General features: G+C 39.5%; 3 pseudogenes across 1 annotated transcript; 2 read left to right on the top strand and 1 right to left on the bottom strand.

Annotated features, from left to right (window-relative positions):
• The first annotated feature begins 4959 nt into the window (after positions 1-4959).
• Positions 4960-6854, top strand: LOC143610158 (ADP,ATP carrier protein 1, mitochondrial-like; annotated as a pseudogene). The gene is made up of 3 exons (XR_013149542.1): positions 4960-5439; positions 5970-6342; positions 6555-6854. The product of XR_013149542.1 is annotated as an ADP,ATP carrier protein 1, mitochondrial-like (transcript).
• A 2036-nt stretch (positions 6855-8890) lies between these two features.
• On the bottom strand, positions 8891-8991 carry LOC143610562 (small nucleolar RNA R71; annotated as a pseudogene).
• Positions 8992-23956: 14965 nt separating this feature from the next.
• Positions 23957-24378, top strand: LOC143610148 (zinc finger A20 and AN1 domain-containing stress-associated protein 5 pseudogene; annotated as a pseudogene).
• The last annotated feature ends 763 nt before the right edge of the window (positions 24379-25141 follow it).

Below are 25141 nucleotides of genomic sequence, written 5' to 3'. Positions count from 1 at the left end.
CAACCCTTCAAACGGCTGTGGACTGCGTCGAGTGGGCGCGTCACGCAGCCCCAAGTGGTGCGTTGGGGGAAGCCATGTCTAGCTACCAGGAGGGTAGGCTGACGAATGAGCTTCGGATTCTCCTTGCCCGGATGCAGCCACGCGTCGAGTTGCTTTGTCGTGAAAACGACAAGTTAAAGGCGGCGCGTAGCCAGGAAGTGGCTCAGGCGCGGGCTATCCGGGAGGAGAACAGGAGACTTGCCGCCATTGCTGCGGAGAAGGAAAAGGCCTTCAAGGCCCTCGAGGTTGAAGTTCAGGCCCGGCTCGAGGCCCGTTCCAAGGCTACCCAAGCTGTTAACGAACAGCTTAGGTTGGCTAAGGAAACTGCGCGGAACGCGACCGAGAGGGCCACCAGAGCTGAAGCCATTGCTGAGCCTTTGCGCGCTGAGAATGAGGAGCTTAAAGCCAAACTAGAGAGCCTTCAGCAGGCTCATGATGCTTTGGCTTTAGAAGATGCCAAAAAGCTCCAAGAGATCTTGGACCAGAGGGGTATGCTTGACCACACTGAGCGTAAGCTGAAGGGCGTTGAAGAGGCTGCTGCTAAGGAAGTGTTGCTTGCCAACCTTAACAAAAATGAAGCCGAACGCGCCCGTGACCAAGCTCAAGCTGCCCTCCAGGAAGCTCTGATCACCAAGGAATGGCTTAAACGAGAAGCGTTGTCGCAGGTATGCGTAGCTTCATAATATCTTTACGCTTTTCTTTATACTTAGAAAAGTTGATACATATATATATTTTTTTGTAGGTTGTGCATCGGATCTTCACGAACACATCTTATGACGATGCCATGAGCGCAGCCCTCAACGCTTCCCATGAGGATGGGGAAAAGGCTGGTTTCTTGCTTGGTCTGGGGTTTGTTGAGAAGGGCATCCCGCCTTCCAACTTCCCTCTTTATGATGTGGACACTGAAGCTACTTACGACCAAGCAGTGAACCAGTATGCTGCCTTCCCGCATCCGGTGGTGGAGACGGTGAACGAAATTGCTGCTGCTGATGATGGGCTAACTATTCTCAAGGCTTTCCTTGAACCGCCACAGCCAACTGATGGTGCGGGTTCAGGTGGGTTTGGAGGGAGTGGTCCTGAAGTTTGAACCTTGAGATCCCTTCCCACAGTTAGGATAGATTTACATTACTGTAGGCGGGTAGATACCTGGCCATTCTTGTAATGTTTGAATTTTTTATGAAATATAAATGTTTGTGCGGGTAGGACCGTCACTTTCACTTAATGACTTGCTTTATAAACGTTATATGACTTGCTCATGCATATTATAGTTTAATTTGGCACTTGTTTTGCCTCATAAACAATATATGATTCGCTCGTGCATACTTTAGTTTAACTTAGCAATTTTCCAAGTGTTTTGGATAAGTTAACCTTTCGACGCGTGGTTGTCAATAGGTTAGTGTTCAGTTTCCTCTATCATGATTGTGCGGGTAGGACCGTCACTTTCATTTAGTGGGATGACCAATCTTCACCTATAACTGACCTGCGTGAAGGTTTTCCTCATCTTTTCCTTAGAAATTTTTGCCGTTTTGTGTTTATGCGGGTTTTGCCGCCTTCCACACGCAACGACTTACTTCCCCACTTATTTATGCGGTGAATACCGGCATATCAGTGTTTTGAATAAGTTAACCTTTCGACGCGCGGTTGTCAATAGGTTAATGTTCAGTTTCCTCTATCATGGTTGTGCGGGTAGGACCGTCACTTTCATTTAGTGGGATGACCAAACTTCACCTATAACTGACCTGCGTGAAGGTTTTCCTCATCTTTTCCTTAGAAATTTTTGCCGTTTTGTGTTTATGCGGGTTTTGCCGCCTTCCACACGCAACGACTTACTTCCCCACTTATTTATGCGGTGAATACCGGCATATCAGTGTGGTCAGATCATAAGTATAAATGTAAGACCATCAGCGTCAATGTGATAAGGAGAATCATTTCCATTAGAAGTGGCTCTAGGCCTTTTCTTTACAAGTTTGGAATTGATCTACATACAGCCTGTGTAATTGAGCTCCCTTCCATGTTCTTAGGATGGGGGTGTCATCGAGCCTTTCGAGCCGATATGCACCTGGTTCGGAATCTCGTTGTTTACGCAGTATGTAGTCTCCAACATTGAAGCTGCAGTTTCATCCGTGTTTTCCCCAACTATGGTTCTACACCCATTAGCCTGCTTAGCGTCCATTATGCCACGAGGTGAGTGAGTTTCCCATTTCTGACGAATGCTTCGACGACGTCCTTCAAGGATACGCATTCCTCCGTGGTATGGCCTTTTGTCCTGTGGAAGTCACAGGATTTGCTCTCATCAGCGTTGTGACGCTGTCGGATTATTGGAGCCTTTGGCCATGGGAGCCTCTCGGTGGCAAATATTTCGGTGACGCTTTTGGTGAGTGGCGTCCATCTGGAGTTTCGGTTCGACGACTGCATGTTATCCTTTCCGCCTAACCGAGGGTGCGAGCCGGATGAGGTGTCAAAGTTTACCCTTGACTGCCAAATGCCAAGCTTCCTCTTTTTGTTTTGTCGGGCGGTAAGGACGTTGTTTTCTCTTGTTTTTTGAGTGTAGAGGTTTGTGCTCTGGGGAAGATCTCTACCCAGTTGCTTTTCCGTTTCCGCGAAGCGTTTAGCTGCTGTCATGATGGCATCCCACGTGGATGGCATGCCATCTTTACCCGTTAAGGTGCGGATGAGCTCTGGGTCTTCCGCGCCCTGGATGAAAGCAGCGCGAACAAGATCTTCGCTAATAGTGCCCAGACTTAGCTTCTTTGAATTGAAGCGCGTGATGAAGTTTAGTAAAGACTCATCTTCCTCTCGGATGCAGTTGAGGATCGTCCATTGCTCTTCAGTATACTTTCTTTGTTGACTGAAGTGTTGGCTGAACTTCTGCTGGAAGTCTGCCCAATCGTAGATGTGATGGACCGGTAGACGGTCGAACCACGCTCTGGCTGCCCCAACAAGCGTCATTTGGAACATGTAACACCACGTGGGTTCCGTCCAATTGCTGACGGTTGCCCCCGCTATAAATCTGTTCAAATGATCGTCTGGGTCAGATATACCATCATATGTGCCTATGTTGGACATTTGTTTGGCACTTTTCGGGGCAATTGCTTCCGCACTGTCCCTTGCAAATTTGGACGTTCCCGCATTTGCAACAGTTGGTCTGAAGGTTTTAGAGAAGTCACGTGGGTTTCCACCCGCGTTTTTTGGTTTAAAGGTTTCTCCAAAATTTCTTCTGTGGAAATCTGCTTGTTTACGCTTCCCTTTCGCCCTATGGCGCGGGTTTGCGTCACTGTCAGATTCTTCCCAATCTTTATCATACTCGCACTCATTACTCATGTTGAGCTGTTGTCGAGTGCTTCCGATTTCGTCAGCCTGTTGGAGTGAACGTAAGCGTTCATCCAACTCAGCTTGGAATTCCTTCTGACGTGCTTCCGCCCACGCTTTAACTTGATCAAGTGTTTGACGAAGGAGCCTCGTCTGTTGTCTCTCCAACTGGGTATCGGTGAATCCCAGGGGAGGATTATTTACTGCACTTGCCCCGGCTTGGGTAACCGGGGTAGTGTTCGTAAATATTGTGTACTCGCCGGTGTTCCCCCCAGTAGCTGGGGTTGTGGTTACCGGAGTTTCTTGGTCACTCGTTGGCCTTGGCACCGGAGTAACCTTAACCATCTTTCCAGAGGTTTTGAAAAAACTGAGAAAATTAGTTCTAGCTTTTAAGCACGGATGGCGCCAATGAAGAAACACTAAGTGACCCCGGAAGATTACGGATAATCTTAGGGTTAAGTAGATGTTTCCCACGAGGGTTAGGTCCGGCAAAGATGGTTATTCTTCTGATGACCTGCAAAACAGACACCGTGAGCTCGTCACTGAGAAGGGGGGGGGGTACCTCCTTGTGACCACCCTCCGGCGTGAGAATCAGACTAGATTGCTTTGAATATAAATGTATATTAAGAGAAATAGCTAGAGCAGATAAGATATGTGATGGTATAAGATAGTATATGATACCGTTCCAAGGTGTTGGAGTATTTATAGCCGAAGGTAGGTTTCCAAGCAGGTACAGCCAGCTGTATAATATTCCTTTTCTACCAACTATGGGCTACGCACGTGCCATGCTGGTGGTTGGTGGGTAGGCAGCGGCTGATAGTGACATGGCCGGCTGTGTACTATTCCTTTTCCACTAACTGCAGGCTATGTACGTGCCACGACAAGGGTTGGTGAGTAGGCAGCGGCTGATAGTGACATTTTGTACTAGAGCGTGCTCCTCGTCGTACTGTTGTCAGTGAGCTGTCACCCTGTGATTGGTTCATGGGCTGCTTTGGTCAGATCTTGTCTATTTTGTCCATACCTTGGCAGGTATAGTACAAAAGATCCTCCAGAAGCGTACGGACTGGCTCATTTGGGCGGGAGTATTCCCGCCTTGCTCATTCCTTCTTCAGGTGACATTACTGAATTATTGAGAGTTAGTGCCTTGTGCGTGTAGCCTTGCTATTAGTGCGGGTAGCCTTTCCTGATGGCTTGTATCCGCAGCTGCGGGAACAGGCGGGGTACTTCACCATTGGGAGGCTTTTCCTGCGGGAACAGCTGGCGTACTGCGCGTAAGGTCTTCATCTCTCTGAGCATGGTGGGTCCTGCGGAACCAGTTGGTCTTTGCGCAGACGTCCCTCTTCAAGGTGAGTCTTGCGGGTCCAACTGGGCCCTGCTGGGACCTACCTCTTCAGAATTCTAGATTTTGTAGGTATTGTCAAATTTCAAAATTACAACAAAAGGAAAGTACATTAGCTTTTCTTATATATGGAATTCTAGATTTTGTAGGTGTTGTCAAATTTTCAAAATTACAAATCCTCAAATATATATTGAAGACGGAGATAAGCAACTAAATTAATCTCGTATGTTTTAAGGTATTCATTCATTTACTTTGTATTATGTATAGGAGACATGATTGATCTAGCACATCATCCAAGTGTTTCCCAGAAGCTATCTGGGAGTCTGCTTGCATCAAGCATGTCAAGTTTCAATCCATGTGACAACGCTTTGAAACGACCCGGCCTTTATAATACGTGTTTTCACAGCCAAAACTATACGAATGCTGCATTTCACCTTCCGTTGCACCCACAGACCACACTCCCCCTTGCGCTTAACACGTCTCCTGTTTGGGTTCAAGCCCCAGCTGAAAAAGGGTTCGTCATTGACTTCCTTATGGGTGGAGTGTCTGCAGCTGTGTCAAAAATCGCTGCAGCCTCGATTGAACACATTAAGCTGTTGATCCAAAACCAGGATGAGATGATCAAGGCGGGTCGGTTATCTGAGCACTACAAAGGAATTGCGGACTGTTTCCGTCGAACCCTCAAAGACGAAGGTATCATGTCATTGTGGCGTGGGAACACCGCGAATGTCATTCGTTACTTCCCGACACAGGCGAGTAACAAAAGCTTCATTTTCTTCATGGTTTTGATCCAAGTTTTGAATCTATATGGTTACTATTAATCCAAATAATTTAGGCTCAAAATCATTATTCTAGGCCGACATTATATTTCCCAAAAACTAGAAGTGCAAAATTCTGACATGACAAGAACCTAACACGAAATTCACGAGTTGGGTTTGATATAAATGAGTTCATGTCATTTTCAGGTTGAACACGCAAGTCCACTTAACCCATTTATTTTTTATTTTACTCTTTTAAATGTGTCGTAAGTAATAAATTTAAGTTAGTTGGGTATCTTATGACAAAATTTAAAACAACAAAGGAAATTGGCAAAAAGGATTTTATAACTAAAATGTAATTTTTTTATATATTTTGTACTTTTTGTTGTAATAATGTAAATCCAAAGTATTAATATGGAAAACATATAAAGAAAATAAAAAAAACTTTTGGGACAAAGAATCGGGTTCGGTTCGGGTTTGTGTCAAAATTTAACACAATTTGAATGTGATTTTGTGAAATGCAGGCTTTGAATTTTGCTTTTAAGGATTACTTCAAGAAGCTTTTTGCATTCAGGAAAGACAGATGGATACTGGAAATGGTTTGGAGGTAATTTAGCATCGGGAGGTCTTGCGGGTGCTTCGTCGCTGTTTTTTGTTTACTCGTTGGATTACGCTCGAACCTGGCTGGTGAATGATGCCAAGGCGGCAAAGAAAGGTGGAGGGGGGAGGCAGTTTAATGGTCTGGTAGATGTTTACAAGCAGTCATTAGCCTCTGATGGTATTGCTGGGCTTTATCGCGGGTTTAACATTTCGTGTGTTGGCATTATCGTTTATCGCGGTTTGTACTTCGGGTTGTATGATTCTATAAAGCCGGTCCTTCTCACAGGAAAATTGCAGGTAACTTAGCACCAGTTATCTTAATGTGTCAAACGGGTTTAATGTATTGTTTCTTTATAAGTTAGACATGTTCATGTCACGTTAGAAATTGTCACCACCACGTAAATTGGTCATTTAATAATGTCATGTTTCTTTTTAATTAGTAGTTAATATCTTTTAGTCATTTGATTAAAGAAAAAACATAACCCAAATAAATAATAATATGTTTTCAGGATAGTTTCATCGCGAGTTTTGCACTGGGTTGGTTAATCACAAACGGTGCAGGACTTGCATCGTATCCGATTGACACAGTAAGAAGAAGGATGATGATGACATCGGGTCAAGCGGTCAAATACAAGAGTTCAATGGACGCCTTCACTCAGATCCTCAAGAACGAGGGGGTTAAGTCTTTGTTCAAGGGTGCGGGTGCCAACATTCTCCGAGCCATCGCGGGTGCGGGTGTGCTCTCGGGTTATGACAAACTGCAGGTGCTCATCTTTGGCAAGAAATATGGATCAGGCGGTGGTTAACTGCTTGCTTGCTACAATATTATTATGTAACCTTTTCTGCACGTAGTGAGGAAAATGTTACCAATTTTTGGTTATTATTATGTTTTAGTTTTTATTTTAATTTTAATAACCGGTTGGTCAAGTGAACAATGGTTGTTACTCTTTACCGAGTATTTTATTCTACCTCTAAAGCTGATTTTATGTTTGTTTAAAATGGTTTATTGGGCATGTTTATTATTTTTGGTTATAATATTAGATGTTGAACGGTTTTCGGTTGACCATCTGATTTAATGAGGGGGGTAATAATGGTTGTTGAGGTTTGGATTTTATAGTTTCAGGTTCGAACCTGATTCTAGTGGGTTTTTTGACTTTTTCATAATGGTTGGCTTCTTTCTTGATCGTATTCTTCAATGAGTTAGACCGGATTGTCAAAATCAGGGCCAGCCTTAGGGTATGGCAGGGTGGTCGACGGCCACAGGCCTGACATCCCGCTAGACTCGAAATTTTTTTTTAAATTATATGTATTTTTCACGTGCGCATTAAACCAAGATTTTTCCACACGTAAACTAAGATTTTTCAATGAGATAATATAGATTTATTTATTTCTTTTAAAAGTGATTTAAAACTTTTTCATCTTCTATAATCAAGATTAACATCACAGATGTTCCAAATATCTAAAAGAGTGCAAAAGAAATATTTTTATGTGTTGATTTTTATTGGAGATATGTTATTCGTACATCATTTGGTTATTGTTACACCCCGGCTTAGGACCTGGGCGTGTGACCAATAGTTGGTATCTGTTTTGTAAATAAATTAGAGTTTAAGGTTGTAAAACGAAGTCTTAATAAAATATTATTATATTCATAAGACGGGATTTTAAAACACCCGTTTGATTTATACAAAGTGTTTGGAAAGAAAAACCAAGGTTTATATTATTTTAATAATAAAACATCTATTGAGCTATCAGATTGTCTAACGGCTATTCCTTGTCTCCAAACACCTACTCTCCATTACCTATAAAACAATTATAAAAATATATCAGCAACACATGCTGGTGAATACGATAACACAAAACATTTAAGTTACTTAGTTATCCCCTCGGGCATCTTATGACCCGGCCCATCGTGGCTTAGGAAACAACCGAGCTAAATTTACTATTATAAACCTCCAGTTATACTTGAAACCTCTCAGCGATACCGCAGCATCGAGGTCTTAGCAACTATCAATATACATGAGATAATCCCCTTTCGGACATTACTTAGGTCTGGCCCAACGTGGCGAAGGTATTAGCAAGTTTGGTGCGGTGTGCCCACTGTCTACCCTCATATGTAAGGATCCAGACAAATGTATACAATAGCCTGAGGGCCAGCATTACTTTTGTTTATAAAGTTTTAGGGATATAATCCCATGCAAACATTCACAGACTTGTTTTAGGGATATAATCCCATGCTTCCCGTATCGGGAAGCTGCACTAGCTTCGCTGAGTCGCCGCGTAGGCTTGCCATGTGTCGCACATCTTCGCGTATCGCGAAGATGCAACTCAGATTCTTCGCGTATCGCGAAGATGCAAAACTTCAATTCTGTTCATTTTAGGTCCCTGATCTTTTGGTAATTTGCCATATCTTGATTCGTCTCATCATCCAAAAATATAAAGGCCGCTTGCGGCGATGCGAGCGTGCGAAGTGCAAAGTGATGGTTAGGGGAATTGAAGCTCATTTTCGACCGGTCATCACCAATAACCCATCTCCGGTGGTTATTCCTCAAAACCATCAAGGAAGAACGTTTGAGGTTAGAACTAATGCACTCCAAAGTTTACCATAGTACAAGGGTCTTACAACGGAAGAACCCTATTTTCACTTAGAGGCATATCATTCTATTTGCAACATGATCGGGGGCCAAGGTTTTTCACCAGATGAAGTTAAGTTGGTTTTATTCCAAATCTCGTTAAAAGATAAGGCAAAGAGATGGTTCTATACTTTGCCGCATCAATTTATACTTGGGTCGAGATGCAACAAAGGTTCTTGGAAGAATTTTACACGGATCAAAAGACCAATGATGCAAGACAAAGTTTGAGAAGTTTCCAACAACAATCGGGTGAGATGTTTCATGAAGCATTTGAGCGGTTCAATATGATGATCAAGAATTGTCCTCACCATGGTATTGCTCTTTGGGAGTTGTTAAATGCTTTTGATGAGGGGTTGAATACGGAAGATGAGCGGGATTTAATGTCAATCACAAATGGTATTCGGTACCAATTATGAACATGATGATTGGGCATTCTTGGAGCAAATGTGGGTCACATCAAAGAGAAAGGCTCAAACCACAAGGAGAGTAAGGCCGGCAATTGGAAGACCGCAATTGCATGTCGTAGAAGATGTAGAAGTACAAACCACTAACCAAAGAATTGATGTTTGTACAAATTGTAATGAGTTGGGTCATGCATCGGATGTGTGTACCGTATGACAAGCACAAGTTGAAGAGGTAAATGCACTCAAGGTCAAGGAGGTGGTAATCGAAATTATAACATGAACTCAAACACTTACCACCCCGGGTTGAGAAATCACTCCAATTTTCGTTATGGGAATCCGACTACTCAATCCAATTCGAATTTCCAGGGGAATCAAGGAAATTATGTTCCACGCCAACAATACAACAATCAAGGCTTTCAAAGTCAATTTCAACAAACGGGAAGTGGTCAAAGTGGGTCTTCGGGTCAAAGTTCTTCAAGTGGGAATGAAGTCATGGATATGCTTAGGATGATACAACAAGACATGCAAAGGAGAAATCAACTTGATGAAGTGCGCATGCAAAAGGATGAAGTCCGTGACAAAGCCATTCAATCGTTGACCACTCAAATGGGTCAGCTTGCAACATATGTTGAGAATTTGAAGAAAAACAGCTTGAGCTTGAAGAAAGGGAACAACGTGCACATCAATGCGGTAAGTCTTTTACCTAATTTTGGAATTTCTAGTGTTCAAGTCGATCCAACACCACAGTTTGTTAAGGGGGTGGTGGAAGATATTAGTGATGAGATTGAAAATGTGGGTAATTATGAAACAATTTTCCAAAATAACTCTAAATTACAACTGAATGAAAAATCTTTTTGTGAAAATTGTTCTTGTGATAAATGTTTAAATGGCATATTAACCAAAATAATTGATGAGAGGGTTGATAATAATATTATCCCGAGTAAACTTCAAGACCCAGGAGTGCCCCTTTTATCAATCCAAATTGGTGAATTTAAAACTAATCGGGCACTGCTAGATCTTGGAGCTTGTGTTAGTATCATGCCCGTTAGTTTATATGATCAGTATGAGTTTGGTCCGCTACAAAAAGTAAACACCACCGTGGTTTTAGCAGATCAAACCTATACACTTTCCCGAGGCATGATGTATAATGTGATGGTACATGTGGAGGATTTTTGTTACCCAGTTGACCTTTTAGTAATTGATTATGCTAAAAATGTAACTAATACCCAACCTACAGTCATATTGGGTAGACCATTCCTCTCCACGTCACTTGCAGTAATTGATTGTGCAAAGGGGACACTGGGAATTAAATATGGGAATCGTGATAAACGGTTATTATTATTTGAAAATACTACTGACCCTCTTGTTAATAAGGAAAGCCTGAAGGTGAATTTTGTTAACAAGTGTGTATCCTTAAGCAAGGATCACATGAAAATGGAGTGTTTTGTGATTGACAGGTCAGTTAAGAAGAAAGGAGTTGAGCATCAACAGAGTGAGGAGGTGGCAGAAAAAGGTGGCCGACCAAGGAAGACTAAACTGGGACATCCACCTAACCTAAATGATCCAGGGTGGAGGATGAGGATGTTCGGGCCCGACCCTGGTTTGCCGGAAGACTGGCAACAGTTGCTTGATAAAGAGCGTGCTTATAACGAGAAGACTACACGGGAGTGGGGCAGTCACCCACCTTGAATGTCATAAAAGTTTCAAAAAGGTGGTAATTGTACATTTTGTATATTTTTATTTTTATTTTGCTTTTTATTTTCTTTTTTGTTTGTTATTAATGGTATTTTAAGTTACCATCTTAGAAACAACCAAGTGTGGGGAAATTCTTATGGATTTCTTTTCGACACTATGATGGGGACGACACGTTTTTTTTTTCATAAAAAGAAGTGGTGTATCTTTGTTTTTATTTTCTCAAAACCATACATTGAGGGCAATGTATCCCAAGTGTGGGGATGGGGAAATTTTTCGTTTTGAAAAAAATTATAAAAATTAAATAAAAAACAAGATTTTTGAAAGAAAATCGGAAAGTGGCAAGATGGCGGGGTAAAGTTTTGGTCCCTTTTCATGGTCACAATTCTCTTAAATTCAAGTTTGCTTAGTTGTTTTAAAAACGAGGTTGTGTAGTATTCTAGTTAAGGTTAGCATGCTTTCGGTACAATAACCTGCATAACATGTCAATATCCACTTGTGTATTGGGAAAGTAAAGAGTTGTGATAGATTGGTTACTCTCCGTTAGAACTTGTGCGATCAATGCATTTCGAGACCTTAGCTTGGCGTAAGCGCAAAAGTGATAGAGGCAATTAGGTTAAAGCCTTGTCTGGATAAGCGCGAGTGTTGGTTTTAGGGGTTCGGCCTCATACATTACACATATGAGCGTGGGCAATGAGAGGGGCGGGGGGTTGGCTCCCTTAGAAAACTTTATTGGACCTATTCTTTTTATTCGATCAACCCAATGTTATTTTGCGAGACGATCCGGCTTAGTAGGTATTTCTTTGTATTTGTAATTGTTATAGTACTAATCAATAGGATTATTAAGTATTATGTTTACTCGAAAAAAAAAGAAGAAAAAAAAAGATGAAAAAAAAGAAAAAAAGGAAAAAAAAAGAAAAACGAGAAAAAAGAAAGAAAAGTTTGGGATTCAATGTCCAAAGTAGTGTCTATCGAGTTTGTGATGCAAGTTAGTAATGTATATAGTCGTTTATTTTATTGTTTATTTAGTTTTGATGTAATAAGCCGGATCAGATTGCCTGAGCCACTTTCAATATTCCCATTCAATGCATTTACACCTAGCCCCGTTATAACCCATTTTAAGACCTTTTGATTAGCATTTGCGTCAAGTATGTATAGGTGGAGATTTGATAGTGATACAAGCGTATGCGAGGCGAAATGGGTATGAATGAATATATATAAATGATCACCGATAAGAGGGTTAATGTATGATGGTGTGTTATGTGTGGGTAAAAACCGAAAGCATGTTAAGGTTGACTAGAATTCTATGTTTTAAATATAATGTTAAGTGACACTAATGCAAACCTCTAATAATGAGGGAATAGGCTATGATTTGGGACCTTGACTAAACAGGGATTGTTGGTATGTTTGGTGGTTATAGTTTGAAAACAATTGTTGTTTGAAGTGTTGCTTGGGCGCAAGCAACGGTTAAGTGTGGGAATGTGACGAGTGACTCGTAGGGAAGCCGTTAAGCGAGTTAAAAGATATAAATACATTGGCTTAACCAACATAACTTCATGGAATTAGTTGACTAGGGTTACTCATATGTTTGCAGGTAGGAGGAGGTAGAGGATGAAATTACGAGAACGTGGGCGAAAACGGCGAAGAAAACGAAGTTGAAACGAGAAAGTTATGAAGAAAACAAGAAAATGAACAAAAGCTCCACCGTGGCCCACGGTCAACACCGTGGACCACGGTCAACCCAGCTCCAAAATGACAGTTTTCACCGTACCGTGGTCATTCTATGCACCGTGGATGGACCGTGGCCCACGGTCCGACTCATAACTTCCGAGTTTGGGCCACTTTTTAGGCCGTTTTTGGTTATTTTTTGAGATGTCTTTCAATTGGGACGACCCTAGGGCGATTTCGGGAGTCCAAGACATTGTTTTTTTGGTGATTCTAATCATTAGATTGAGTGTTTGATTCTTATTATTAAGACAATTGAAGCTATGATGATTCATCAAACCATGAGTGGCTAATTTCCTTGGTATTTCTCTTGGGATGTAAGGTTAATTGTAAGACACTTTATGTTATTTGTTCTTGAATTTGGATTGATTGTCTAATTGTTATGTTAGTATGATCATGATGTTTATGTGATTGTTTGTAGTTTGTCTATATTGTTTAAACCTAGTTTTGAATCACACGTTCTTGGTGTCGTTGACAATTGAGATTAAGTGAAAAGAATTAGGGTTAACATTATTGATAGATTGTTAAGTGACAACCTCGCGTTCTAGGAATCCGAGTACTTAGTTCTTGATTAATCACAAACAAGTTCATTTACACAAAACCAAGATAATATGGTGTATCCATTGAATGTTAACGTAAGTGTTCAGTAATAACTCGAACCCCGAGAGAAATGCTCATTTAATCAATTGTTTACAAATTCCGTTTAGTTTATTGTAGTTCACAAAAAATAAAATCAAAACCAACTTGGAAATTACTTTGTATCATTTACATTTATATTAGTTTAATTGTTAAGCTACTTATTTAACACATATTCCACAAACTCCTTGTGTTCGACACCCACTTACTGCTATCTATTTAGTTGTAATTGGTTTATTTTTGAGTGAGTCTTCGACCTCACGTCAGCTACTTAAGAACATTATCATGGAATGTTCTCTACTTATGAAGTGCTTTATATTTCTTCCTTTCTCCGATGTGGGACGGAGTCTCCTTACTCCATTTTTTTAACATAAGCTCATTTTCATTCTTTACCTTATTTTACCCATTACTTATACCATGAATATTTTTAGTCCTTAAGTTTTATTAGTTTGTCAAATTTTGACCAAATTTTCATGATGTTACATCCTCCCCGCCTTAGAATGAATCTCCTCCTTGAGATTTGCTAAAACAAATGTGGGTACTTTCTTCTCATTTCTGATTCTAGCTCCCAAGTAAACTCGGGTCCTCATCGAGAGTTCCATCTTATCTTGACTAACTTTAGCCTTCGACGTTTAAGTTGCTTGACTTGGAAATCTTCAACTTGTAGGGGTTGTTCTACAAATTTTAGATTTTCATTGATTTCGACATCTTTTAAGGGCATGGCTAAAGTTTCGTCAGCCAGACATTTACATAAATTAGAGACGTGAAATACATCGTGTATTCCTTTCATCTCTTCTGGCAATCGTAAGCGATAAGCAATAGTACCGATTCGTTCTAGTATCTCAAATGGTCCCACGAAACGTGGACTTAACTTTCCTTTCTTGCCAAATCGTACAAATCCTTTCCACGGTAATACTTTTAATAAGACCTTATCGCCTACCTGAAATTCCAACGGCTTAGGGCGGACGTCTACATAGCTCTTTTGTCGGTCTCTTGCCGCCTTAAGTCGTTCACGGATTTGTAATAGTTTATCCGTCGTTTCTTGGACAATCTCAGATCCAGATATTTGATTATCTCCTGTTTCAGACCAACATACAGGCGTTCTACATTTTCGCCCATACAAAACTTCAAATGGTGCAGCCTGAATACTTGTATGATAACTATTATTATACGAGAATTCCATTAGAGGTAGGTGATCTTTCCAACATCCACCTAAATCAATCACACAAGCTCGAAGCATGTTCTCAAGCGTTTGAATTGTTCTTTCGCTCTGCACATCAGTTTAAGGATGATAAGCAGTGCTAAGATTCAATTTAGTTCCTAACGCTTGCTGGAAACTATTCCAGAAATGAGACGTAAGTCTACTGTCTCGGCCAGATATGATAGATGATGGCACACCATGTAATGCTACGATGTTGTTCACGTAAATCTGTGCCAATCTATCCATAGAATAAGATTCATTGGTAGGCAAGAAATAAGCGGATTTAGTTAACCTATCAACGATTACCCAAATAGCATTGTGCTGTCGGGTAGTTTTAGGGAGTTTTTTAATGAAATCCATTGTTATCATCTCCCATTTCCACACAGGGAGTTCAGGTTGTTGAAGAAAACCTGAAGGCTTTTGATGTTCTGCCTTGACTTGTAAACATGTTAAGCACTTAGCAACATATAAAGCAATATCTCTCTTCATCCAATTCCACCAGTAGTTCGGCCTCAGATTTTGATACATTTTGTCACTACTGGGATGCATCATGTACTTTGATTTATGAGCTTCACTCATGATATTTTCACGTAAATCACCAATAATCGGTACCCAAATTCGGTTCCCAAGTCTGAGTATGTCGTCGTCTTCTTTTACTAAAGAATCAATGGTGTCATTACGTTTTTCTTTGGAGATATGGTTTTCTTCAATTGCTTGTTTCTGAGCTTTCTTGATTTTTTCGATTAGATATATTTGTAGTTCTAATCTCAAAGCTTGAACCCTTTTGAGTTTCTCGCGTTCCTTTCGGCTCAATACGTCAACTACAACATTTGCTTTTCCTTCGTGATAGATGATTTCACAGTCGTAATCGTTTAAAGTTTCCATCCATCTTCTTTGACGCATGTTAAGTTCCTTCTGATCAAATATATGCTTTAAGCTCTTATGATCAGTGTACACGATAAACTTGACCCATAGAGATAGTGTCTCCATAACTTTAAGGCAAAGATTATGGCACCCAACTCTAGATCGTGAGTCATATAATTCTTTTCATGCACTTTCAATTGATGAGAAGCATAAGCTATTACTTTTTTTCTTTGCATTAGTACGCAACCCAAACCTGAATGAGATGCGTCACTAAACACAACGAAATCCTCTGTACCCTCTGGCAAGGCCAGTATTGGTGCATCTGTAAGCTTTCGTTTAAGTAATTCAAATGCTTTTTGTTAATGAAGTTAAGGGAACTGCTATACGGGAGAAATTCTCGATGAATCTTCTATAATATCCAGCCAAACCCAGGAAACTTCAAACCTCGGTTGGCGATCTAGGAATCTCCCATTTAGCTATTGCTTCTATCTTTGCGGGGTCCACTTGAATTCCATTGGAGTTGACAACGTGACCAAGAAATTGTACTTCATGCTGCCAAAACTCACACCTGGAAAATTTAGCGTACAACTTCTCGTTTCGAAGTAATTCAAGTAAGATCCGGAGATGAACTTTGTGATCTTCTTTTGATTTGGAATAAATAAGTATATCGTTGATGAATACGATTACAAATTTATCTAAATATGGCTTACAAACTCTGTTCATCACGTCCATGAAAGCGGCTGGGGCATTAGTGAGTCCAAATGGCATTACAGTGAACTCATAATGTCCATACCTTGTGCGAAATGCCATTTTTGAAATATCTTCTTCTTGAACTTCAACTGATGGTATCCAGAACGTAAATCTATTTTCGAAAAAAAACTCGCTCCTTGCAATTGATCGAGTAGATCGTTAATTCTAGGTAGTGGATATCAATTCTTAATAGTTACCTTGTTCAATGCCCTGTAGTCGATGCACATCCTTATGGAACCATGTTTCTTTTTGACGAATAATATTGGTGCTCCCAAAGGTGATGAGCTTGGATGAATAAACCCTTTCTCTAACAACTCATCCAGTTGTTTCTTTAATTCCTTCATTTCTGTTAGAGCCCAACGATAGGGGGATTTGGCTATTGGATCTGTTTCAGGCATTAAGTCTATTCTGAATTCGACTTCTTGATTGGGTGGAATTCCTGGAAGTTCATCCGGAAAGACCATTCATCAAATAACCAGCCAGTTCCATGGCGGATTCGGCTGTCTGCGGCAGATAAGACCTTACCATGTCTCTTATCTCTCTCGGTAAACCCCATATGTAGCGGGTACCTTGTTTGATTCGGGTGTTACCAATTGAGGCATAAGTCTACAATACTCTTGGAACTTGGTATTGTAATCTCTCACATTAGTCCCGACCACTTTGTGATTAATAAACTTGGTTTTGATTAAGTCGGTCTCATGCATCGAACAATACTTCTGCAACACCAGATCTTTAAACTCTTCCCACGTCAACTGGTACATGGTTCTCCTACCTCTTGTCATCAACAGAGTGTTCCACCACTCTAAGGCTTCCCCTTTAAACATTTGTGCTATGTACAGAATCTTTTCCTCCTCAGTACATTTGCTTATTATCACAATTGATTCCATTCCTTGGACCCATCTTATGGCGGCTATGGCTCCTTTGTCGCCATAAAACTCTTTTGGTCCACAGTTCTTAAAATCCTTAAACAAACAACCTTCGATTCGTAACTTTTTCTTAAAGGTTTGGTGGATCTTTTCACCATTGGTTGATCCCTGATCACTTCCTTCGTCTTGAGGGGTAGGATTAGGACGGGATTTGGATTTGACAGACTTACTGTTTTGTTGGTTTTCACTTTGTTGGACAGATTTTTCTTTCATAGCGGGTAATAAGGTATTCATGGCATTGATCATTTCTTGCATTTTAGTTATCAACTGCTCATGGTTTCCTTGAGCAGGCTCAGTTTTTGATTGGTTACTTTTAGCATTCGAAGCTTCCTTATTTTATGAGGGATTATCTTGTTTCGACATTCTGAAATTATAAGGAAATTACTCATTACTAAGAGTTTTTTTATTTATATCACAATTAGGAGTATACAACGACAACTCCTATTACCATGGACTCTAAGAACAACGATACCATCATAAGTACAACAGACTTATTCTAGGAACAACCGATACTACTAGAACGGAACAAGAAACAAACGTTGCAACTACACTGAGTGGGGAACGGATGGTGCAATTTCAATGAAGCGGGATTCTCAATCCTTCATGTATTTTTTATCATCTTCTTCAATTTACTACACTTATGCAGTAACTTTTTTTCCACCTTCTTCTTTTTGCTATTCTCCGTAGCCAACTTTTTGTGCAACTCATCGGTCTCATGGAGTGCCCGATCGAGATGCTCTTCTTGGGACTAAGGGATGAGACTTGGATATCCGTACTAAGGCGATGGATCACGGTATCCCATCATGACTATGTCATAATGGTTCCTTGGATACGGTGGTGGTGGACTGGATTCAACTGGCATGTTGTGAAAAACTTCCGCAGTCTTTTCTTGCTGCCTGATTTCCTCTGCTGTTCCGAGATGGTTGGAATGACATCAGTGAAAGGTGGAAAACTACCTGTAAGTTCTTGGACATACGGATCTTGTGGATCATAATGAGGGGACAGGTGAAACAACGGTTGCTGGCAGCCCATACTTGGTGGACAGTCACATCCTGGGTGGTTTTGCACCTCAGGAATCCTCTCATCAATGCTCATCTTCTTTGGAATCTCTTCCTTTGGCTCTTCTTCCGGGTCTTCTACTGATTCTTCCTCCACTTCCTCTTCTGACTCAATTTCTTCTTCAGGGTCTTCTTCTGGTTCAACTTCCACATTACTTTGATTCACCTCGATCCGAATGGTCTCCGGTTGTATCACTCTCATCTTAGGTCTCCTTGATGGACATGAAACAGAATGAGGAGAATCCGTGGGATTATAGACCGGGGTTCTTGGGTCATAGTAAATTTGCGTCCAACTTGGGGTACCCTCCTTGGGATTGGACTTAGCTGGTTCGTCAACTTCCATCTTATCTGAGGGATGATTCTTCGGGGTTGGCGGGTCACTTGGAATGTTGATTGGCATTTGCTATGTGCCTGGAAAGTGAAGGGGTTGATTCCCATATGGGACCACTGGTGTGAGGGGTCTGTCTTGGTCAAAGAAGTTAGCGTAGTATTCATTACTTTAACCGTCAGGAGGAACGATGGGTTCGGGATGGCCTGCCTGTCTTATTTCTTCATAGAAGGATTCTATCATCTTCTTGAATACCGACATCTATGAAGATTAGAATGATAAAGGATAGGAAAGAATACCAACCTATCTTATCCTTATATAATAATATAATAAATATTGAAACTTATCTCTGATCAAAGCTTAGGTATACTTATATACCTAATTCGCTAAGATCGATGGCTCTGATACGAACACTTGTAACACCCCGGCTCAGGATCTGGGCGTGTGACCAATAGTTGGTACCTGTTTTGTAAATATATCAGAGTTTAAGATTGTAAAGCGGAAGTCTTAATAAAATATTATTATATTCATAAGACGGGATTTTAAAACACCCGTTTGGTTTATACAAAGTGTTTGGAAAGAAAAACCAAGGTTTATATTATTTTAATAATAAAACATCTATTGAGCCATCAGATTTTCTAACGGCTATTCCTTGTCTCCAAACACCTACTCTCCATTACCTGTAAAACAATTATAAAAATATGTCAGCAACACATGCTGGTGAATACGATGACACAAAACATTTAAGTTACTTAGTTATCCCCTCGGGTATCTTATGACCCGGCCCATCATGGCTTAGGAAACAACCAAGCTAAATTTACTATTATAAACCTCCAGTTATACTTGAAACCTCTCAGCGATATCGCAGCATCGAGGTCTTAGCAACTATCAATATATATGAGATAATCCCCTCTCGGACATTACTTAGGTCTGGCCCAACGTGGCGGAGGTATTAGCAAGTTTGGTGCGGTGTGCCCACTGTCTACCCACATATGTAAGGATCCAGACAAACGTATACAATAGCTTGAGGGCCAGCATTACTTTTGTTTATAAAGTTTTAGGGATATAATCCCATGCAAACATTCACAGACTTGTTTTATAAAAAGTTGGACGTATTCACCTTTCTTCTTGGTTGGTGATTCTCACCAATTTGTATAGCCTTGTTACCTCGGACCTATAGTACGAGAATAACTTTTTATAAGTACTAGATCAACGATCTAGCTTCAGACCTTTAGTCTGATTTCATAACCTTTACCTTGACATTTTATCTCTTTATAAATATAAGGACCTCTAGTCCTTACTTTTGTTAATCATTTATAAACCTTTGTTTCTTCTTCGTGAAGAAACGTTTATTTCAAGTTTCTTTTATTATAAGAAATATTTAATAAATTCTTTATATATGAGAAAGAAGTATTATTTTATCTATAATCTCGACTTTATGAAATCTTATTTTTACTTTATAAAATCAAGGTATGGGCTATATCTCTGACTAGGGTCTAAGCCATTTATAATATAATAATCGGGCAGAACCCCTACCTTGAATGGCTTATTACTCGAAATGCCTATGCTCTACTTGGACCGCACTTCTACTTGGAGGGAGGTCGAGAGAATAACTAGGTAGAGTTATGGCACAAACTTCGAGACAAAACTTTGTCGGGATATTGACATATCGGGGTGATGGCACGCTTTTCGAGGTAATATATGTGATTGGAGTGTGTTGGATGAATGAGGAGCACCCCCATGGACGTCCTATTTTTAGAAATTTTCTTGCAGCTTCACGATACGCGAAGCTGCTTCCCGTATCGGGAAGCTGCACTAGCTTCGCTGAGTCACCGCGTAGGCTTGCCACGTGTCGCGCATCTTCGCGTATCGCGAAGATGCAAAATTTCAATTCTGTTCATTTTTGGTCCCTGATCTTTTGGTAATTTTCCATATCTTGATTTCATCTCATCATCCAAAAATACAAAGGCGGCTTGCGGCGATGCGAGCGTACGAAGTGCAAAGTGTGCCATTAAAGCGCCACATTACGCCCATCGCCCTTCACCCGAGCCCATGCGCGTCGGGTGCTTCGCACCCTCCGCTAGGACTAGAGAGAGTGGTTGGCTACTTTAGAACATTATCATGGAATGTTCTCTCCTTATAAAGTGCTTTATATTTCTTTCTTTCTCCGATGTGGGATGGAGTCTCCTTACTCCATTTTTTTTAACATAAGCTCATTTTCATTCTTTACCTTATTTTACTCATTACTTATACCATGAGTATTTTTAGTCCTTAAGTTTTATTAGTTTGTCAAATTTTGACCAAATTTTCGTGATGTTACAATTATGCACACATCCTACATACGATCGTATAGGGGCTATACGATCGTATGAAACCCCACGTTAAAGGGTATGTAGATAAGTCAAGGGTGTGTGAATAACCAATGCCTTTTTATTGTAAAATCTTTTGAATATTATTTGCATGTAGTAATATGTGCAGGGCCGGCCCTAAGAATTCACGTGCTCTGTTGAGTTTGGAAAAAATATGTCCCTTAAGCATTACCGTATTAAATAATGTACACACATTTTTATACGCCAATTAAAGTTATAACAATAAGCATAACAATTAGCAAAATCATGATATTAGAATGATTTATAACATACTGAATAGGCTAATAGCTAACCGAGCATTTGTGAAGCTCTCGTAACATTCTTAATAGAAAATCTTTGAATCAACTTTTCGCAGTTTATGCTCTCTAATATTCCGTTCTCGATAGCTGTTATTGCCAACCCACTAAGTCTTTCTTAGGTTATTGGGGATCTTAAATAAGATTTCAATAACTATAATTTCGAAAAACTCCCTTCTGCAGCTACTACCGTGATTCTTGGTGTTCGAAGTCGACTTTGTTGTTATCCCGCCTACTCTTTTCTTTTTTTTTTATTTAGTTAACTTTTATTGATTAATTAAAAATAATGGGTCGTTTTCAATTTTTAATGGACCTATAATCTAGAAAAAGTGGGTCTAAAATGTGTTTAAGTATTATAAAAATAGTGGGATTATAAGTGTTCGAGTATTTTATATATAAAAGATTGAGAATTTTTAAAAAAATTTATGCCCCCGAAAAAAACGAGCCCCGGCCGAACACCCATATGGCACACCCCTTTAAGCTGGTCATGAATATGTCTATGCATATAAATATTAGTGGTAATATAAAGTGGTGATTCCTACAATGCGAGTAAATCCAAAGTGTGGTCATTAACCGTGGGAACTATTTTCAAACGGATTATCCCTCGATAGCCATCTGTAAATCTTTGGTAGTAAATTTTAAATTTAAACAAAGATTCTCGCTCATGCTTTTTAGGTGTTTGTCGGTGAGACCATATTGATATTGGAGATTACATGGCTAATCAATCGGCAAGATACTAAGATATCTAGATATAATAGTGAAAGATCGACATTTCGTCGGAAATACTAAAGACGATGTCCTTCAAACTTTTTAGTGAGTCCATAGCTAAAGCAGATTATGCTGCTAATCAGTAAGTACTGTATACGTACTCTATATAGCAACAAAAACTTATTATAAATGGTAACCGGTCATCAACCTCTTTCAGAAATATACACGGTACAAAAAATGGATCAATGTTTAATGAATATCCTTGGTCTCTTCAAGCTTCCTTATTTTTCACATCGTTTTGGGTCATGCTAAACGTACCCCCTCTTCTACGTACTTGTCAACCCCCCCCCCTCCCTAGACTTTCAATTCCTTTAACAATTTTAACAATTTTATTTGATATGTTACTCCCCTCTAATTTTTTTTTAATTTTATAGTACAAAATTTGTGTAGTTTATTATGTAAATACAATATTTTTTATTTATTTATTAGCAAACATTAATAAATTTGTTTTAATAAATGCAAGCTATCTCCAAAAACTATTTAAAAAAACATTCTCTAAATAATGAAAGCAATTATAGAAAAAAATGCATGTTTAAATTATAAAAATGTTTATTTTAATTAAGAAAAAATGTTTTTTGTTATTTAAAAAAACAAAAATTTGTTTTAAAAATATAAAAAAAACATCAAAAAATATTCTTAAAAAATGTGTTTGAAGACAATTATGATAAAAGATAACAAAATAAAAAGAAAAAGAAATTAAAAATGTTTGAATTGTATAAATGTGAAACTTGAGAGAGGGGTATGCTTAGTAAAATGGGATGGAAGAGGGTTTTTTTCGTTAAATTGGTGGTAAATATTATGTGGGCATGAGTTGTCTCATAATTAAGGACGATATTGAATGACCAACTTTTGACATGCAGATCAAATGCTTATTGAGTTACAATGAAATAGTTCAAAATCAAAGGGCATGTCAATGCAATGTTAAATATCCTTGAAGATAGAAAAATACATGAACTTACTAAAAGAACCTATGAAAATACTGAAAACATAAACTTATGGTACCGTAATACGGAGGAGCACATGAGCCTTGATAACATACAACCAGCTTAATTATACAAACCATACTTCAAAGACCCAAAGACAATCCCAGGATACGATGAAGATTCATAGGGTCTTTCTATCCAGACATGTTTACATTTACTATCTAGGATACGGTGCAGATTGTCTACATTTTCACATACATGCATATTTCATCAAGCCTCTCTTTGAGACAGTGCCACATTATTACACCTTTCGTGCAGGTTGGATTTACCTGACAATGAATCCGCTACCTTAGGATCATTATAGTTACGATCGTCTTTCATTGGGGCTTCAGTCTCCCGCTCCCTGTCATCAGGTCATCAACTTTCTTGATCTTCTGGCACTAGGCAAGCTTCAACCCCCATATATGGTCTTACGACTATCCAAAAGTGAAAAAAAAAAGAACATACCCACACCATGGAACCAACTTTGTTACAATTGTTTCCAAGCTTTTCTCAAACACGCCATAAATGTGAGTAGACATACAATTTCATCACCATCTACGATCTGAATCATCCGACGAAATAATAACTATCCTTTTAAGTGATTCTTGTTCGTAAAACTAACTTGATTGAAGAATGTTTTAGCCTTTAGCCAATTTAGTAAATCATTTCACAGAGATCGTGCCAACAACCGGTCATGTAAACAATGAAATTTTGACTAGTCTTACGTCTAATATTAGATATCCAACGTGCTTCATTCAATACAGAAGTAAATTGAATAAAAACATTTAGTAATCGTATAAACACATATATACATATCGGTTATTTGATCAGACGGTCTATCATATTTCTCCCTCGTTACATTTGGTATGTGTTTACGTAGTTTTCTTTATTCTCTATTTATATTATTCAATATTTACACCTATCTATATTGAAGACATCTAGAACAAAAGTAGATATTAAAACCAAATACACACTTGTAGTTGAAACTCCTTTGATGCTAAGATAAAATAACTAGAAATACCGATATGAGTAAACTATGTCAACATGTTCACATTAAAACCAAAAAACCTCCCACTAAAAGAAAGAGCCACAAATTATGAATCATGATGGAGTCAGCCACACGTCATACGCGTCCCCATTTCCATTTCCATTTCCACCCAATGGCATTTCCGTCATTTCACAACTCACCAACATGATGACATTGATATTGAGATTCATCCTCACGCGCTTATTAGCCGACATCCTTCCTTTTAAATCACCCTCAAATTCATCATTCGACAGATCATAATACCCTCAAATCCTCTCAATTATTTCACAAATTCGCATCAATTATGGCTCAAAGAACCGAAAACGAAGAAACCCAATTCAAATTACTCCCGGAAACTCTCTGCGGCGGCGTCATCGGAGCTCCGGCGACCAATAACTCGCTAAAATCACCGTCTTTTTGCGACGAATCGGTGGATTTGGATTCGGAATCGAAGAATACGAAGAGGGTCGAAGCGGTTAAGGTGATGGTGGTGAAGAAGGAGGTGAATCGGTGTTCTGGGTGCCGGAAACGAGTGGGTTTGACTGGATTCCGGTGCCGGTGCGGCGAGTTGTTTTGCTCGGAGCATCGGTACTCCGATCGGCATGATTGTAGTTATGATTATAAGGCTGCGGGACGTGAGGCGATTGCGAAGGGTAATCCGGTGGTTAAGGCGGCTAAAATTGTTAGAATATGATCATATGAAGATAATTTTTCAGTATACTTGCTTGTTAAATTCAGTTATTGTGCTGTGAAAATTTGTATTGCTGGTTGGTTTTACGAAATGAATTATTATTCTTAGAAATGAAATTTGCCAATTTGGTGTTCATTGAGATTGAATCGTTGGAGATTGATTGATTGTTGAGTGGTATTGGGTCGTGTGTTTGAAGGTATCGGTTTAAGCCGACGCGTTTGACCTGGTTCTTGTTATGGGGTTGAGTCAAGTAGATGAATAATCAACGTATGCATATAGTCAAACTTCATTTTGTAGTTTTGTATTTTAGGCTTTTAGCTCCTTAATTTCTATTTTTTAGTAATGGGGAATGATGTTATAAATATACACTACATACAAAAACGTGAATAATGTCACACAAGACGTCTAGATAATTTAAGAAAATAAAACACGTTTTCACACCAATAATCCCTTTTTAGGTTTGTTGCAGTTACTTTTGATAATCTTTTTTCAAATTGTTATAATGGGATAGCTAATAAAGGAAGTATGGCGGTCTAAGAGTATTTCTCTAATAGAGTTTTCTAATCTGCTAAGAATCAAAGAAAACACGATCAGCTAGTCTCACCGAAAGATAGGGCCTCATACGATTAACCTCTGGCGTGAGAATCAGTGATATGATACGATAATGTGATTGTAGGACTAAGTATGAAGAGAGAGTAGAGAGAAATATGATGAATGAAAATGAATATACTTTTGGCTTAATGCTTCTTTTATAGACAGTCGGAAG

The sequence above is a fragment of the Bidens hawaiensis genome, unplaced genomic scaffold, assembly GCF_021521415.1.
Source record: "Bidens hawaiensis isolate Kalapana, Puna unplaced genomic scaffold, B.hawaiensis_p1.1 tig00002186_1, whole genome shotgun sequence".
Lineage (NCBI taxonomy): Eukaryota > Viridiplantae > Streptophyta > Magnoliopsida > Asterales > Asteraceae > Bidens > Bidens hawaiensis.
This window is presented reverse-complemented; position numbering and strand designations above follow the sequence as displayed.